The sequence below is a fragment of the Manis pentadactyla genome, chromosome X (genome assembly GCF_030020395.1).
Source record: "Manis pentadactyla isolate mManPen7 chromosome X, mManPen7.hap1, whole genome shotgun sequence".
NCBI lineage: Eukaryota > Metazoa > Chordata > Mammalia > Pholidota > Manidae > Manis > Manis pentadactyla.
This window is the reverse complement of record NC_080038.1, coordinates 6,431,469-6,445,083: the sequence shown is the minus strand read 5'-3', so window position 1 is coordinate 6,445,083 and position 13,615 is coordinate 6,431,469. Positions and strand designations below refer to the sequence as shown.

At 43.6% G+C, this 13,615-nt stretch overlaps 1 long non-coding RNA gene across 1 annotated transcript in view; it reads left to right on the top strand.

The window, feature by feature from the left end:
- Positions 1-13,615, top strand: part of LOC118926183 (uncharacterized) — a 132,114-nt gene that overhangs the window by 2,495 nt on the left and 116,004 nt on the right. The window contains exons 2-3 of the long non-coding RNA XR_005030367.2: positions 10,959-11,038; positions 12,821-12,868. This is a non-coding gene — a long non-coding RNA (uncharacterized LOC118926183). The remainder of the gene's footprint in view (positions 1-10,958; positions 11,039-12,820; positions 12,869-13,615) is intronic.

The window sequence follows — 13,615 nt, the reverse complement described above, 5'->3', positions numbered from 1 at the left end:
CCTTCCAGTGGCCCCAAAAGTCGTGGGCCTCTTTGCATTCACTGGCCTGGCATTTGATGGGACCATTCGTTCTGGAAACCCATATCCTTCACGTGGGGATATTGTCTTGTATTGTGAATTTTCTTCAGAACGTGTTGCCCTCTCTTTCTTCATTCTCTCTTTTAAGGAACCCCTGTTTGCTCATATGTTGGATTCCTAGACTGACACTCTAATTTTCTTACATTTTTCTCTTATTTTCTGTCACTTTTTTTGTTTGTTTTACTTTTTAGGAGAGTTAAAAAAAATTTTCCCAACTATTTCATTAGGTTTATTTGTACTATCATGTTTGAATTTCTGAGATGTGTGTGTGTATGTGTTTGTATGTATATGTATATATGCATGTATGTGTGTGGGGGTGGAGTATGTGCCTGTGTGTGTACATACTACAAGACAGTGCATGTAGGTTTTCCAGTCCATGGTAATGGTGTATGAACTGTTGCTGTCTGCTCTGAATGTTTAGCAGAGAGGATAAACTGAAGCTCTTTTGTAGTTACAGACTGAATTTATGACTGGTCCTGGTTAAATGAGTTCCCGTTCCAACCCTACAGCTGCTTATGTTTACAAAGTGCTGCTATTTTATTTCTGAGAGTTCCTACCATTCCCTGTCTCTTGCACAATTCTCTCTTCTTTTCCATAATTCTGTTTCTCTTGTAATTCCTCATCTCTCCCACAATTCTCCATTCTCTCTCACAATTCTCTGTTCTCTCATAATACTGTTTTTTCACAATTCCCAAATTTCTCCCACAATTCCTTCTTCCTACAATTCTGTTTTTCTCACAATTTCCTGCCTCTCCCATAAGTCCCCATCTCCTCTTCCAGAATTCCCTGTCTTCCACAATTCTTTATTCTTTCCCACAATTGCCTGTCTCATAATTCTCTGTTCTTGCCTACAGTACTCTGTTTCTCCCACAATTCCCTGTCTTTTCCACAATTTTTGTGGTGGGAGTTGTTTTTTTTTAAAGGTATAATTGACTTTTAAAGGCTTAGTAAGGGCTAGTCCAGTGTATCAGACACTGTTGGATGCTATAGAACAGCTATTTTCTCCCTGCCTCCTTTTCTTTTTACACAAATAGTAGCATACTTCACATAGTGTTTTCACCCTTGTATTTGTTCACCTAAATTATCTTTGAGGTTTTCTGTGTCAGTATATAAAGGGTTCCTTTTTATTTTTAGATAACAGTTGTACACTATTCCAGTTGTATCGATAATACACTTTATATAACTGGTCTCTTATTAATGAGCTAAGTTTGGATTGTTTCCAATACTTTCCTATTACAAACAATACTACCATGAGTAATATTGTAGTTCAATCATTTCTCATATGTGTGAGCCTATCTGTGGAATAAACACTGAGAATCAAAATGACTGGGTCACAGGAATTTCCTTTTATCTTTGATGGACATCTGCAAATTACCCTCAATAGGTGGTTGTACCAATTGGCACTTCCCTCTAGAAATGTGTGAGAGAGCCTGTTTCCTCCCACCTTCATCAACACAATGTATTGCTCTTTTTGTTATTGAATTTGTAAGAACTATTTACATAGTAAAATAATTGACTCTTTTTCTATAGTATGACTATTAGTCTGCTTGGGCCACCATAACAGAATAACATAGACTGGGTGGCTTAAATAACAGAAATCTATTTTCTCAGAGTTCTGGAGGCTAGAAGCCAAATGAAGATCAGGTGCCATCAGGGTTGCTTTCTGGTGAGGTTTCTCTTCCTAACCTTCAGACAGCCACTTTTTTGCTGGGTCCTCACTTGGCCTCTTCTCTGCACATGCAGAGAGGGAGCTCTCTGGTGTCTCTTCCTATAAGGACATCAGTCCTATCAGGTTAGGACCCTACCCGAATGTAAATTGGTGCAGCCAAGTGGAAAGCAGTATGGAGGTTCTTCAAAAAACTAGAAATACCATATGACCCAGTAATTCTACTTCAAGGAATTTACCCAAAGAAAACAAAATCCCTGATTTGAAAAGATATATGCACGCATATGTTTATTGCCATATTATTTACAATAGGCAAGGTATGGAAGCAACCAAAGTGTCCATCAATAGATGAACAGATAAAGAAGATGTGGTATATGTATACAATGGAATATTATTCAGCCATAAAAAAGAAAGAGATCCTTCTATTTGTGACATCATGGATGTACCTAGATGGTATTATGCTAATTGAAATAAGCCAGGTGGAGAAAGACAAATACCATATGATTTCACTTATTTGTGGAATCTAAAAATGATACAAAACAGAATGAATAAAATAGCACTGGACTCACAGACACTGAGAAGTGACTGATGGTTACCATGGTGGGTGGGTGGTTGGAGTAGGTGGGAGAAATAGGTGAAGAGGATAAAGAGGTACAAAATCTCAATCATAATATAAATTAGTCATGGGGATGAAAGTAGAGTATAGGGAATACAATCAATTCTAACATCTTTCTTTGTTGACAGTAACTGCACTAGGGGTGAGGATTTAATAATGTGTATAACTGAATTAGCACATATAATGTAGGTGTGTCACGGGGAAGGCAGTATAGCATGGAGAAAAAATAGTGACTATAGCATCTTATGCTGATGGACAGTGACTGCAATGGGGTGTGGGGGGACTTGATAATATGGGCGAATGTTGTAACCACAGTGTTGCTCATGTGAAACCTTCATAAAATTGTATATCAATGATACCTTAATAAAATAAATAAATAAAAATAGAAAAATGTATATAACTGTTGAATCACTATATTGTATACTTGAAGCCAATATATTGCATATCACCTATACTTGAATAAAAAATAAAGATTCAGGCCCCACCCTTATAACCTCATTTATATCTATTTATTTATTTATATTGAGGTGAAATTGGTATAAAACATTAGATTAGTTTCAGGTATACAGCATAGTAATTCGATATTGGCATGCACTACAAAGTGATCAACACAGTAAGTCTGGTTACCATCCATAATCATACAACTGACTCCCTTCACCCTTGTCGCCCACCTCTCAACTCCCTTCCCCTCTGAAAACTGCCCATATATTCTCTGTATCTCTGAGTTTGGTTGTTTTTTTACATTCTACATGTAAATGAGCTTATATGACATTTGTCTATTACTGTGTGATTTCATTTAACTTTACCTCTCTAAACACCTATCCCCAAATATAGCCATCTTTGGAGTGAGGGCTTGAACATATGAATTTCAGGGGGGACACAATTCAGTCCATAACAATGAGTCAGAAACATTTTCTGTTTGTCATTTTCCTTTTGTTTTTGCTTGTGGTGAGTTTTGCTTTGAGTAATTTTCATTACTTAATTTTACAGTCTTTTATTTTATGGTTTCTGGGTGTTGTGGCAAAATTAGGAGTACTTTCTTTTAGGTCCTAAATGATTCTTCCAAGTTTTTTCAAATTATAAAAATTTTTCACTTTTTACTTTGAACCATTGATCTAGTTGAAATTTATCCTGGTGTAAGGAATAAGGTACAGCTGCGATCCTCTATTTTTTTTACTCAATTATATCAGGACTATTTATACAGTAAACCACCCGCTCAGACATTCTGACACACATATATAGATTTGAGCTGTCTCCTCATTAGTAAGACATTAAATGCTCATGTGTACTTGGATCTATTTTTGGATTTTTACTCTGAGTTACTGTTGTATCCATGGACACGCCAATACCACATTAGTTTACTATTGAGATCATCTGGCACATTGGTTCCCTCTCATTACTTTCATTTTCAGAAATTTTCCTGATATTTTTGCTTGCTTATATTTTTGAATGAAATTTTGCATCAGCTAGCCAACTTAAAAAAAAAATCTGGATGGTAATTTTATCCGGATTATGTAAAATCTATATATTAATTTAGGAAGGTAACTCTTTAGAAAAATGAATCATCCGATACAGGAATGTGCAGTGCCCTCTCAAATGTTCAAATCTTCTTTTGTGTTCCTCAATACCATTTTAAAGCATCTCTTCAGATCCTAAGTATTTCTTTTTGAGTTTATTCCCTGGTATTTAAACTTGTCATTTAAGGGAAATCTTTTCTTTCCTCATGTATCCAAATTTATTGTTAGTATGTTTATGAGAATGATTAACTACATTCATCTTATGTTATGCAAATGCTTTGAATTCTTTTATCGTCTTTAGTCTTATTTTTTGTTTATCTCAGATTTTCTAGGGATTCTTTCATATAATCTCAACTAATAATAGTTTTACTTTCTCATTTGCAAGCCTAGTGCCATAATTTCTTTTTCCTGCTAATTGCATGGGTTAGGACTGAAGGGTCCCACCCATAAGATGGTGAACCTCCTGCTTCTCTTCCAGGTCCTCGGTTCCCGACAGCACCACCTGAAGCCCAATCACCTCTCTCCCCCCTCCCAATCCCAGCACCTAGCCAATAGCCACCAGCCCCGTAGAAGTGACACCACAATCATCCCATGCCCCTTCCTATATAACCCAGCACCTTTCCCTAATAAAGCGGAATTCTCCGGTGAATTGCTGCTGTGTGTCGCTCCTTTCCTTTCATTGGTGCCGAAACCCGGGAGATGGGACACCCCAACTGGGCCCCGTCTTCCCCCCGACACCAGCAGCAGCTTGCCCTCGTCCTCTTTTTCCGGCGCTGGCTCCTCACACTCACCACTCCTCTCTGGCCTTTGGGTAAGTTTTCCCCCGGAGCGGGCCGCTCTTCCCCGAGCTATCGCAGTGCCATTGACCGTGATCGTCCGGCAAGGCCCTGATGCTCGGGGACGAGGAGGGAACTCTCCCCGCCTCAGGCCTTCACGGCTGCGGTGGACCCCCAGGCCCCTCCTCCAACAGCCATAAACGAGGTGACTCCTTTGCGGATGAGAATGCTCCCTTTCTGCCCACGTCCTCCTTCCGTTCATTCTGCCGAAAACTCCTAGTACAGGTACCTCGGACTCCGGCACTCTGCCTTCTTAGAGAAGTCTGGGTGACGACCCACACTTCCTAAGAAACCGACTCGTATGCGAGTTTCCGCAGACCCCCAAGGATCATCGGGGACGCCCTTTGTCTCCTTGCCGTCTGCTCCCAGTCCGAGGGTCTCCGTTCGTCTTCCCCTGTGTGTCTCCTTCTCTGTCCTTTAGCCATGGGAGCCTCCTCATCCCTCCCTGGAAGCTCACCTCTTGAATGCCTGCTCAAGTATCTAGCCACCCTCTCCCTGACGCCTGATATAAAACCAAAACTTCCCCGTAAATACTGCTCCCGAGATTGGCCGACATGCCCCCTAGACAATAACAACCAATGGCCCGCAGGGGGAACTCTTGATCCTGACATCACTCGCGATCTCTTTAACTTCTGCCAGCACCTGAAAAAATGGAAGGAGATTCCCTATATTGAAGCTTTCCGCCTCCTAGCTCAAAATCCCAGCCTCGGCACCACCTGTTCCCCGCCCCAAGTTCTCCTAGCCTGCAAGCCGTCTCCCTCCCCTCCACACACTCCCAGTCCTGCCTCGATTACCTTTGACCCAGCAGACGAACTTCTGCCATACAGGCTTCCCCTTTCAGCCCCTCCCCCTCCTACAACCCCTCTGCCCTCTACCACCGCCGCCGCCTCCCCCTCCTCTCCTACAACAACCCCTCCCCCTTCCTCCACCACCATCTCCTCCCCCACCTCACCCCCCTCCGCCTTCGTCCCCCTCACCTTCCCCACCCCTGCAGATCAAGCCTGAGCCTTTCAGCCCCCCTCTAAGTCCCAAGAGCCTCCTCCGTCTTTGCCCCCATCACCTGTTTCTCCCCCACAGACTGAGCCAGAACCCTTCAGTCCCCCTCAGACTCGGTCCCGAGGGCCTCCCAAAATTATCGCCCCCCTCCGGGAGGTAGCAGGATCCAAAGGCATCGTGCGCATTCACGTCCCTCTCTCCTTAGGAGATTTAGCCCAACTGGAGAAACGCCTAGGTTCCTTTTCCACTGATCCCACGACATATATCAGGGAGTTTCAATGGACCCTCCAGTCATACAGCCTCACACATCATGACATTTTCATGCTCCTGGCCAATACCCTCCTTCCTGAAGAGCGCAGACTAGTTTGGGACTTTGCCCAAATGCACGCCACTGAAACCCACAAGACTGACCCCACCTACCCCCCTGGCCCCACCGCTGTCCCCGAACAAGACCCACACTGGGATTATAACACCGCCGTGGGTCTCCGCTCTCGAGATATTTTCGCCTCCTGCTTAATAGCAGGTCTGAAAAACGCAGCTCGTGAAGTAGTCAATTTTCAAAAGCTCCAAGACATAATTCAAAGGAGGGAGGAGACTCCCTCCGAGATCTTAGACAGACTCACTCAAGCCCTATTACAGTTACCAGCCTGGACCCAGAAACGCCTGACGGGAGACACGTCCTTATGACATACTTCCTGGCTCAAAGCTACCCCGACATTAAAGCTAAACTCAAAAAGTTAGAACAGGGCCCCGCTACCACACAGACTGAGATCCTAACAGTGGCCTTTAAAGTCTTCCATAACCAGGAGGAGGAGAAAGAACGCCGTAAACAAAAGGCTGATCAGGCCAATTTCCAAATGTTGGCCCAGCTGATAAAACCACAACCTGGGCGCCCCTCTACAAACAAGCCCTCCCCAGGAGCTTGTTTCAAGTGCGGACAAGAAGGACATTGGTCAAGGGTGTGCCCCTCCCCCAGATCTCCTACCACCCCATGCCCCAGATGCCACAAAAAGGGCCACTGGGGGTCTGATTGCCCAGCCACCCAAGGGGGAGGCTGGACGAACAACCCCCATCCTAAGCCCGCCGTAGTGGGGCTGGCAGAAGAAGATTGACGGGGCCCGGGGGCTTCTCGCCCAACCATTTCCATCACCAAACAGGAGCCCAGGGTTACTTTAAAAGTAGACGGTCACCCCATCTCCTTCCTCCTAGATACAGGAGCCACCTTCTCAGTCTTGCGGGAATACCGGGGCCCTACCACGCCTGCCATTACTCCTATAGTCGGGGTAGGAGGTAAACAGATTTTCCCATTAAACCCCCCCCTTTTATGCACAATCCAAGACAATCCCATACCTTTCTCCCGCTCCTTCCTGGTTATGTCCCAGTGTCCCATCCCCTTACTAGGACGGGACATCCTTTCTCTCCTCCATGTTTCCATAACTATACCCACTCCCACAGCCCCCAGTACCCCCTTTCTGATGGCCCTCATAGCCGACGACCCCCCTCTACCCAATGAAAGCTCCAGTTCCGCCCTCATACACCCTGTAAATTCCAAAGTTTGGGACATTACAAGCCCCTCCATGGCTCTATGTGCTCCTGCCTCTATCAAATTACATGACCCCTCTCAGTATATCTGTCAGGCCCAATACCCCCTAACCACTTCAGCCCTCATAGGCCTCCAACCCATCATTCAAGATCTTTTAAACAAAAATTACCTCAGACCCACTCACTCCCCGTTTAATACCCCCATATTAGCTGTTAAATAAACCAACGGATCTTTCCGCCTCGTCCAAGATCTTCGCCTCATCAACATGGCCATCGTCCCTATCCATCCCTTAGTCCCAAATCCATACACCCTTTTATCGCAGATCCCTGCCTTGGCCTCCCACTTCTCAGTCCTAGATCTCAAGGACGCATTTTTTTCTATCCCTCTGGACCCCTCCTCCCAAGATTTTTTTGCCTTCACCTGGACGGACCCATACACAAGACATTCTGAACAACTCACTTGGACAGTTTTGCCACAAGGCTTCTGAGTCCACCTTATTACAATACGTAGACGATCTTCTACTCTGCAGTCCCTCGTGGCAACAGTCTCAACTTGACACTGCCTCCCTACTTAACCTTCTAGCTTCCAGAGGTTACCGGGTATCCCCTGTCAAAGCTCAAATCTCTTCCCCTTCTGTCACTTACCTCGGATTCCTTCTATCTCAACAAAGAAAGTCCATTACCTTAGACAGAAAACGGCTCCTCTCTGACCCGCCCGTTCCCAAAACCAAGACAGAAATCCTTTCCTTTCTAGGCCTGGCTGGGTATTTTAGAGCATGGATCCCTAACTTCTCCCTGTTGGCAAGACCCCTATACGACCTCAGCAAGGGCCCCCCTGAAGAACCATTATCCTCCTCACCCCGACACTCCTTCATTAAGCTCCGTGGAGCCCTTGTGGAAGCCCCAGCTCTCCATCTGCCTGATTTGTCGAAGCCCTTCTCGTTATACATTCATGAAAGGTCCAGTCTAGCTCTAGGAGTCCTAGGCCAACATTATGGCCCATCCTTTGCCCCAGTAGCTTATCTTTCCAAGCAATTAGACCCCACAGTTCGGGGATGGGCCCCCTGCCTACGGGCATTAGCCGCTGGACAGCTCTTGCAGAAGGAAGCTCATAAACTGACATTCGGGGCGCCCCTTACCATTCTGTCCCCACATCACCTAAAAGATCTCTTAACCTACAAAAGTTTACAGACTCTCCCTCCCTCCAGACTCCTGACCTTACTGTCCTCTTTTCTCCAAAATCCCTTTCACCCCCTTTGCCATCCATACCCGAATCATGACTTTTTCCTCCTTTACTGCTCCCTCGCTCTCTCGCTTTTTTTCCTCATTCCTATTGTCTTCCCCGCCACCCCAGCCTCCTTTGTATGGTGATTCAAAGTCAGACAGACTTACACACAGCATCAAACAAAAATTACTGCCCTCATTGCCACATCAGACTGCCTTCTGAAAGGCTGCTCCGAGCCTTCATACCTCCACTTTCCTCCCTCCACCGAAGTGTTCACTAGCAGCTGCCTTTATTCTCCCTCCCTCTGCTTCCGCTATGACCAAAAACAAGCCTGTTGCAGGCGATGGCCAGACACCTACGGGGATGTCCCTACTGGTCTTGCGCCATTCACTACATGGGTAACTCCCGGTACCCACAGTATTACTCCTCCAACCCATTCTCTTCAATACTAACAAACCCCTTCCTCATCTGGCTGTGGCCCATTGCAGGCCCTATAATAATCATTCTCCTCGCCTGTCTCTTCTTGCCTTGTAAAGTTTATCAAATCCCAAGTTAGTAAAATCTCTAATCAAACTTTCAACCAGCTTTTACTCAGGAACTACCAGCTTTTAGCCACAGAAGATCCCTCACCCTCACGTGACCTCCTCACCACACGCTGAGATGGACCCCTCTCTCCCTGGAAACTGTTCCTGGAAACAATGGCCACAGACGCCTGGCTTCTGGCACCCGTATCTTCTTGGCACCATTGGAATCAACAAGTCCTCGACCTATGGTTACAGGGAACCTTCACTGATTTCCAACCTGAAGAAGTCCACATCTACTCGTCCTTACTGTGGGGAGTCCTATCAACCCTTTCCCCCCAATCCTCAAGCCCTCACTCCCTTCTCCACCTCCGTTCAGCAGGAAGCAGTCAGAGAGAAAGCAACGTCCACAACCCCATAGAGGAGAAAGGGGGGAATGAAGGGCCCCCACCCATAAGATGGTGAACTTCCTGCTTCTCTTCCGGGTTCCCGCCGGCGCCACCTGAAGCCCAATCACCCCTTGCCCCCCTAATCCCAGCACCTAGCCAATAGCCACCAGCCCCGCAGAAGTAACACCACAATCACCCCATGCCCCTTCCTATATAACCCAGCACCTTTCCCTAATAAAGCGGAATTCTCCGGTGAATTGCTGCTGTGTGTCTCTCCCTTCCTTTCATGGACTTTACTGCAAAATATTGAATAATGGAAGTAGTAGTGAACATTCCTAATTTTTGTGGGAATGTGTCTAATGTTATTTATCCATTAAGCAGTGTGTTAACTTTTAAATTGGCATAGGTACAGTTTTTTAAATCATGTTCATGAGGTATGCATCTATCTCTGTACTATTACGATTTTTAACAAAATCAACAAATGCTTTGGTGAATGCACTTCTATAGAAGATGGCAAAGGGGCTGTTTCCCATCTAGGTCAGTGTGAACTGAACCAGCACAGGCAGGAAGAGATGTCCAGAGGCAGAGGTGACCCTGGGAACATGAGTCCTGGAGGGGTACCCTACTGCTCAGGGGAACTTGATCTTCCAGGCACCTGGAGATGCACATGAATCAGATCTTGAGCTCCAGGTGGTAGGGAGGCCAGGCCTAGCTGACAAAGGCTTACATTTTGCTTAAGGGTGAAATTTTTTTTAATGAATATTGTACAAAATGTGGTGAATTGATAATAAAACATTCTGTGGTCTTAAAGTTATATATGTAGGTTTGTGTCTGCACAGTTGCTTTTAATTTTATAGTTTAGAGCAGTGCTTCTCACACTTTAATGTACCTACCAATCCCTCAGATATCCTGTTAAAATGCAGATTCTGACTCGGTAAGTCTGGATGGGGCATGAGAGTCTGCATTTCTATGTCTCACAAGCGCCCAGATGATGCTGGCGTTGCTGGTCCTAGGACTACACTTTACAGGGCAAGGCTTCAGAGAACCCCATATGTTGTCCATAGACACAAGTACAGAGATAAGAGTAAGCATTTGGAAACATGTGTAGCAGTTTAAAAGAGTGATTTTATATCTGATGAGTCTAGTAATAAAGAAATTTGGCTTTGATTTTATGTTTGCTCTTTCATTTCATGTTTTTTTAATAAAAACATTGGTCTTTGAAATTTAAAAAAAACTAGATCTTCACTACAGATAATTCAAGAAGCACTGCTTTGAAGTACCTCCTAGTGAGAGAAAGTTGCTTATCTCCCTTCTCTCATGTGGAAACAACAGCATTTTTCTGAAGTTTTCAGTTACTCCAAATTTATTTAGCTTTGTAATATATTTAGTGAATAGAAGAGATGAGCATGGCTATTATATTCTTTATAGTAATAATATAATTATCCCCTAACTTTATTTAAGTTATAATTCCAGTAATAATTATCAGTGACAATAATATACTTGATTTATTTTTTTAATTCCCTTATAATTGCTCATAGTGGCCTCATCCTCTCTTTCATTATGTTTTTGCAGTGTTCTAGCTCTGAGCACCAAGCCACCTGAAGTGAGAGAGGTCTGTGTGCACCAACCTGTCCAAATATATTTATCCTCCGGTGAGTCTGCTTTGATGCTGGAAATGTTAACACTGAGAAGTGGCTGCTAAAATGAAAATGTGCCCATACTCCTTGTGAAATATCATGAGATATGATATGTATTTTACTGTATCAGGTGAAATAGAACCAACTGATATATAATGCTAATAGTTACATATTTAAAAGAATTTCCACTTCTGGGAACCTCCTTTGAATTTGTCGTGTGTTCATATGCTTTGTTCTCTAGGAGCACTTGACAATAAATATGAGAATTGTGAGGTGGAAAAAGGGTTAAAATTAAGAACATCCTATCTGTTAATTTAAGTATTTCCCAAAAATTGTGTGTGTGGGTGGAGGGCGATTATTTCAACAGGGAACAGCACAGTCTGGCCCCCAGAGTACCACAAGAAAACACTGTGAAAACCATCACTTTAAGCATTAACTCCAATAGATTATATTTAATAAAAGTAATGCCACTAAAAACAAACCTGGGCAGCACGCTCAGGAGGACAAGTGAGTTTTTGATTACTGGGTGGTGTTTGTTAGAGACAATACCAGGTCCTTGGAAAATAATTATTTTCTCCACCTTTCTTCATTGCTCTCTCTTTTCCCTTGCCCCCTCCCATCCTTCTGTCTTTTCTTCCGTCCTTGCCTCTCCACTATTCTCCTATCTTTTGCTTTTAACAAATTATCGAGCACCTACTATATGCAAGATACTATGCTAGACGCACAGAAAAAGTGAAAGAAAAGATGTGCTTTGGCACTAATAATGAGGCCCCCAGACCACTGGGATTTAGGGTTCTCAAACAAAGGGGATTTGATGCAGTTTATCCTCCAAAGCCAAGGGGAGAGGGGTTGGCCAGAGGAGGAGGATGTTCTGGCCAGGAAGGAGCCAAGATCTGAGGAAAGGAAGCGGAAGGACACACACTCCCACTCAGGATTTAGGAGTTTCAGGATGCTTAGTGCGTAGGAGGGTAGCACAGGGTTAGTGTTATTTAAAGGACCTGAGCCTGTCCTCTAGTTTAAAAGGGGCCTGGGGGTGGGGCATAGCAGGCGGTGAACCAAAGGAATTTACTGTGATCTGAAAAAAGAGCTGAACTACTAAATCCCTTGCGGGTAGGGAGGCAAAAACCTTCCCTTGTTTGAGTTGAAGACAAGCCTCTTCAGTCTGGGTGTGCCTTCCTAAATCCCACTTCTTCCTTTTCTGGAAAATGAGGTGAAATGCTTATACCAGCCTCTAAAAAGCGTTGACTGAATTTAATGTGAATTTGTGAGATTATGCTATAAAAATATTCCTTGACTATTTCATATGTATATGTTCTCTCTCCCTCAAAATAGTTTGTATTTTTGGAATCCCACTTATCCCACAATTTGTTTTTTAGAGAAAACATTCAGTGGCTGTGGCTGGATGAGTTCTCATCTTTAGGCAGCCAAGGCCAACTAGGTCTCTAGGCCATCTTGATGCCCCCTGCTGCGAGTCTTCCTGGATTTAGTGATTTGGTTCTGGTTATTTCCTACTCAGTCTCTGAGAGTGGAGCCGCAGAAAAGAGCCCAGACTGAAAAATCTAAAAACTCTCTTTTGCTTTGAGAACCATGAAGGCAGGTAACTACACCTTCATCCTTCTCTTCTCCTTGGAGCCTCTCACAGTGTCTGGCATGGGCCTAATGTATACATGGATGCATGGGGGTGTAGTATACCTTCCTAACTACAGGAAGGGGAAATAAAGTCCACAACACACTACCAAGCACAAGTGCAAAATGTGCTGTAGTGAAGACATGCTTTTTCCTCTTTGTTTTCCATAGGACACCTTTCCAAGCCTGTCTAATGGATGGTGGGAGGATGGACTGAGGGTGGGTGGGCAAATGGATGAGGGGACAGGATGACAGGTGGGTGGGCAGGGGATGAATTAAATGCTGTGCATCCGTTCCTACTGACCTTTGAGACTTCACTGTCATCAGCAACTCTATCACCTATTTCTGAGTTTCATCTGGTTGAAATTTAAAATCACTAAAATTTTATTCAGTTGAATCTGTCACTTTTTGTGTAATCTGCTGAAAGTTTTGACAGCCTGACAACTTACTTTGTGTGTGGGTCTGTTCTGATATTGGGTTCTGCAAAGTTATACATAATGGTTTATAAACCTTCATTTTTTGGCTTTAAATGTTTTCTCACCTTCTTGGACAATGTTATAAAACATTTTATGGTGGAAAGATTGACAAGGGGATAGGATGAGTTAAAAAATTATAGTTAACAACAGTGATTTAATTAGACCAGAAAAATGGAAAACCAGATCCAGACTCTCTAAATTAAAAAAACACTTATTTGGGGTAATTACATTAGTATTGGACTTTGCAGCTGTGATAGATAGGAATTTTTTTCAAGGGGCATTGGACTGGTGACATCTGACAGTTGCATGATTCTTGTCAGTTGCATGAAGCTATGCCCCTGTGTCCCAGCAGCTATTAACTCGACATTACTAAGATGCCTACACAAACATTTCATTATTTTCAGTGTGAGAATTTAAAAAATATTTAGAATTTTAAAAATTATAAATTATAAAAAATATAAAAATTACATTATACATTATAAAATATTTG